Source organism: Ursus americanus, chromosome 5, assembly GCF_024610735.1.
Source record: "Ursus americanus isolate L20-20 chromosome 5, mUrsAme1.1.p, whole genome shotgun sequence".
Classification (NCBI taxonomy): Eukaryota; Metazoa; Chordata; class Mammalia; order Carnivora; family Ursidae; genus Ursus; species Ursus americanus.
In genome coordinates this window covers 44,798,436-44,803,915 of record NC_142131.1, presented here as the reverse complement: position 1 = coordinate 44,803,915, position 5,480 = coordinate 44,798,436, and positions in this window count along the sequence as shown.

Sequence of the window (5,480 nt, the reverse complement as noted above, 5' to 3'; positions counted from 1 at the left end):
ATATGGAAAAGTAAACTAGGCCGGGACACTTAAGATTTGTGTCTCTTAGAAAAGTTGTATTTTAATAAAAACAACAACAAGAAAAGTAAAAGCGGTCCTCAAAATTCTTTTGTGAGACTATTCAAGCAAAACATTTGAAGACCACTGCTGTAGGAGACTGAGATGACTAAATTTTCCTAAAGCCGTGGTCCAAAACATGTCTTTCCTGTCATCTATCCTCAGAACCTCTCCTTCCTAACATGTCTCACTTTCCTCTCAAACTCCTTTTTTAAATTAATTAATTAACTAATTAATTAATTTTTATTATGTTCAGTTAGGCAGCATATAGTACATCATAAGTTTTTGTTGTAGTGTTCAACAATCCATTAGTTGCCTATAACACCCAGTGCTCATCCCAACATATGCCCTTTTTAATCCTCCCAAACTCTTACACCAAGTTCCCAGAAGTCTTACTCTGTATCCACGCACCCCTTACATCCTGAACCACTTCCCTGGGCATTTCTCTCCACTGCCTGCCTTCACTGAGGTCTGCTCCGCTCCTTGATCCTCCCTGCCCTGCCCACCCAGGACACCACCTTTTCAGACTGCACAGACTTAGGGTCAGGAAGTGAGGTCCATGTCCTTGATCCTCTGATAGGAAGCCAGGATGCTCCAACCTCTGAGAATCCTAATATTCATTATAGTGTCTTCATTCCTGGTCACTGTCATTTACTTGGCCACTGCCCTTCACCAACGGAGGATCTGATGTACATACCTTCTTCTCCACCCCGATCCCTGCTATTCTCTTGGTTGCATTTATACTTGAAGAACAGAAGAGGGGCGCCTGGGTGGCTGAGTCAGTTAAGCATCTGCCTTCAGCTCAGGTCATAACTCCAGGGTCCTGGGATTGAGCCCCACATCCCTGCTCAGCTGGGAGCCTGTTTCTCCCTCTCCCTCTGCCTGCCACTCTGCCTTCTTGTGCTCCCTCTCTTTATCAAATAAATAAATAAATACAATCTTTAAAAAAAAAAGAACAGATTTTAATTTTGATGAAGTCCAATGTATCCATTTTTTTTCTCTTATGGTTGGTACTTGTTGTAGCCTCTGTAATTTTTGTCTTCTCAAAGTTTTCCAAGATTTTCTCCAGTATCTTTTTTTTCAAAATATTTTATGGTCTTAACTTTAACATTTAGGTCTAAGACCGATTTTGAGTTAATTTTTATATATGGTGTGAGCTAAGGGTCAAGGTTCTTTTTTTTCAATATAGATACACAGTTGTCCCAACACCATTTGTTGAAAAGCTTTCCCCCATTGAAATAACTTGGCACCTTTGTCAAAAATCAACCGGATATAGATATAGATATAGATAGACAGATTTTTGATGGTTCACATATATGTCAAAAAATCTATTTTTTCATTCAGATATATATATGAAAAATTATATATATGTAATGCCTATTAGTAGGCTCCATGTTTTGTTTCATTATTCTATATGTCTGTCAGAAGACAATTCTTGATGACTTATAATATTTCTAATAAATCTTGAAATCAGACAGTGTAACCCTTCATCTTTGTTCTTTTTCAAAATTATTTTGGCTATTCAATATTCCTTATTTCCATATGAATTTTAGAATCAGTTCATTCATTTCTATAAAATGCCTGCTAATATTTTACTTGAGATTGTGTTGAATCTATAGATCAATTTGGAGAGAAATGACATCTGAGCAACAGCAAGTCTTCCAAACCATGGTCTTGACATATCACTCTATTTACTTAGGTCTTATTTACTTTCTCCTAGCAATGTTTTATAGTTTTCAATGCACAGGTCTTGCACACCTTTTACTAAACTTACCTTTAAATATTTTATGTATTTTTTTAAAAGATTTATTTATTTATTTATTCGACAGAGATAGAGACAGCCAGCGAGAGAGGGAACACAAGTAGGGGGAGTGGGAGAGGAAGAAGCAGGTTCATAGCGGAGGAGCCTGCTGTGGGGCTCGATCCCACAATGCCGGGATCACGCCCTGAGCCGAAGGCAGACGCTCAACCGCTGTGCCACCCAGGCGCCCCATAAATATTTTATGTATTTTTGATACTATTTTAAATGGCATTAAAATTTTTCATTTTACCATTGATTGTTGCTAGTATATAAAAATTTGATTATATTTGTGTATTGATCTTGTATCATACAACTTCACAAAATTTATTTATATTTTAGTAGCTTTTGTGTAGATTCCTTAAATTTTTCTATGCTTGCAAATATGTCGTCTGCAAATAAAGATAGTTTTACTTCTGCCTTTCTGATCCATATTCCTCGTTCTTTTACTTGCTGTATTGCGATGGCTAGGACCTCCAGGACAATGTTGAATAAAAATGTTGACAGTATTTATTCTTCCTTCTTCCTGATATTTCTGGGGCAAAGCATTTCATCTTTTACATTTGTGGTGGTTTTGAAATATAGTCACAATTTCTTTTATACTCCTCCCCTCAGAGAGTGGAGTCTTTCCCCCTCCCCCTGAATGGGAGCAGTAGTTAGTGACTTGCTTCTAATGAATAGATTCTGGTGGAAAGGACTGTGACTTCCAAAAGATCAGGTCATAAATGGCATTGTGGCTTCCTTCTTGCTTTCTGTTTTTCTTGGATACTTACCCTGGGAGAAGCCATTTGTCAAGCCATGGAAACACACAAGAAGACTTAGGAAGAGATCCATACGGTGAGGACCTAAGGCTTCCATCAAATAATGAGTAGACCTGAAGCCTTGTCCCAACAATTTTGTGAATGAGCTATCTTGGAAGCAAATCTTTCAGCCCTAATCAAGGCTTCAAATGACTATAGTCCCGGCTGATATCTTGAATGCAACCTCATGAAAGAACCTCAGTGAGAACCACTCTACTTGCTCTCAAAACCCTAGCCCTCAGAAATAGTAAGATGATAAGTGTTTATTGCTTAAGCTGCTAAGTTTGGGGATAATTTTTTACACAGCAATAGATAACTAATAAAGCCATTAAGTATCATGTTTCCTATGTATGTCCTTTATCAAGTTAGGCTATTTCCCTTCTATTACTAGTCTGCTGAGAGTATTCATCATGAATGGGTACCGAATTTTGTCAAGTACCTTTTCTGCATATATTGAGATTATCATATTCTGGTAATATGGTGATTTCCAATGTCTTTTCAACCTTTCATTCCTAAGTTAAACTTTAATTTATCATTTTGGTGCCTCCATACACTGAGAAATATTGATCGGTAAAAAGGCATGAACAACTGATACATGCAACAGCATGGATGAATCTCAAAAACACTCTGGTTCCATTTATATAAAATTCACAAAATGGCAGAAACAATCTAGTGACAGAAAGTATATTAGTGTTTGCCTGGGGCCAGAAAGTGGGTGGGAATTGACAGCAAAGGACAGGAGGAAAGGGTGATGGAGATGCTCTGTATTTTGTGCATGGTAGTGGTTACAAAAATGTATAACTCATTGATCAGTACCCTTAAAATGGGTGAACTTAGATGTAAGTGAATTATCTCAAGAGAGTTGATGTTTAAAAGTTTATATTTGAGGGGCACCAGGGTGGCTCAGTCAGTTAAGCATCTGACTCTTGATTTCAGCTCAGTTCATGATCTCGGAGTCGTGAGATCGAGCCCCGCAATGGGCTCTGCACTCAGCATAGAGCCTGCTTGAGATTCTCTCTCTCCCTCTGCCTCTGCCCTTCCCCACCGTACATTCTCTCTCTTTCTCCCTTAAACAGATAAAATAAAAGTTTATACTTGAATTCTGTATAACTATAAAGGTTGAGAATGTATTTCCTAATCATGCCTATTAAAATAAAAATGCTAAAAGAGTAGGTCTAGGTTATCTTTAAACATGGTTATCTGTGTTACAACTAATGCTAGCAATTTGGTTAATAACCACAGTGAAGGAGAAAACACTGGCCCAGTTAATGGATTTAATCTACTCCTGAATCTAAATGGTTGTTAAGTAAACGCTTCTGCTGTGTATAGAATTGATACTGAAATAAGTGTACTCAGAGTCTGGTTTCCTAAGGTAAAATTCAAGTATGCTTGGCAAATCCAAACCCAAGTCAATTTTCCAAGTCAGAAAACTCTAGTTAAGTTATCCTGGCCTAAGAAAAAGGGGTTAAACAGAAACACAGCCCATGACCTTTCTGATGGCTTTTGTCTTTGTGAAGACAGCACTTCTCCTTTAGCTGTGATAATACTGAAATCTGTCTTACCCTGAACTAAGACTCTTCAGCCTGGAACACATAGAAATGGTACAAATGCCAACAGTTGTTTCTAAATAAACCAGCCATGAAAGAGAAGTCACTGATAAGAGAAATGATCAACATTATCAATTGTAAGTTACTGTCGGCAAAAGCAGTTATGTAGTATTACTACACCTAGTGCAGAGACTCCTCTCACTTATCTTTCCCTTCGCAGAAGGTAAAAAGAACAAAGGAAATGAGAGATTACCTCTAAACTGTTAATTGCGCTGGCCATGCCATTATCCTTGGCACACTCCGGCTGGAATTCCAAAATGATTGCTGTCCCCAGGTCAGCCCCTCCTTGGCCCCTCAGCTGGTCAGCCCAGTCACTGGAGTACGAAAGAAAGAGAAGCATACTGTCAGTCACATTCAAACTTTCTCTTTCTATACTCTTTTATTTTGGGGGTAGCATCTGAGAACCTCAACATCTGCAAGCCTTTTTTCCTTAGTGGTGGAAGTCAAGGGCTAACTCTGCCAGTATGGTGGAGAACATCTTTCACAGGAAACCCAGAAAATCCCTGAGATCAAGGAAATGCAGGACACAGAAGGTCAGTGAGCCAAACAGGAGCCAGGAGCCAATAGTGAGAATGAGGGAACCATAATCAAAAAGGTAGAGATGAGGGTGCCTGGGTGGCTCAGTTGATTAAGCATCTGCCTTCGGCTCAGGTCATGATCCCAGGGTCCTGGGATGGAGCCCTGTGTCAGGCTCGCTGCTTGGTGGGGAGCCTGCTTCTCCCTCTCCCTCTGCTTGTGCTCTCTGTTGCTATCTGTGTCTCCCTCTCTCTTGAATAAATAAATTAAAAACTTTAAAAAAAAGACAGATATGATAGCAAGTATTGACAGAGATGTGGAAAACTGGAACCCTCATACACTGCCGCTGTGAATGTAAAATGTTGCAGCTGCTTCGGAAAAAAACCAGTCTGGCAGTTCCTCAACACATTGAATAGAGAGTTACCACCTGACCCAGCAATTCCACTCCTAGATGTATACCCAAGAGAAATGAAAACGTTTGTCAATACAACAATTTATACACAAACATCATAGCGGCATTATACATAATTGCCCAAACTGGAAACAACCCAGTGTTCATCAACTGAAGAAAAAACCAAATAAAATGCGGTATATTCACATGACAGAATATAATTTTGCAATAGAAAGGAATGAAGCACTGAAACCCACTATAACGTGGATGAATCTTGAAAACATGATGCTAAGTGGAAAAAGCCAGTCATT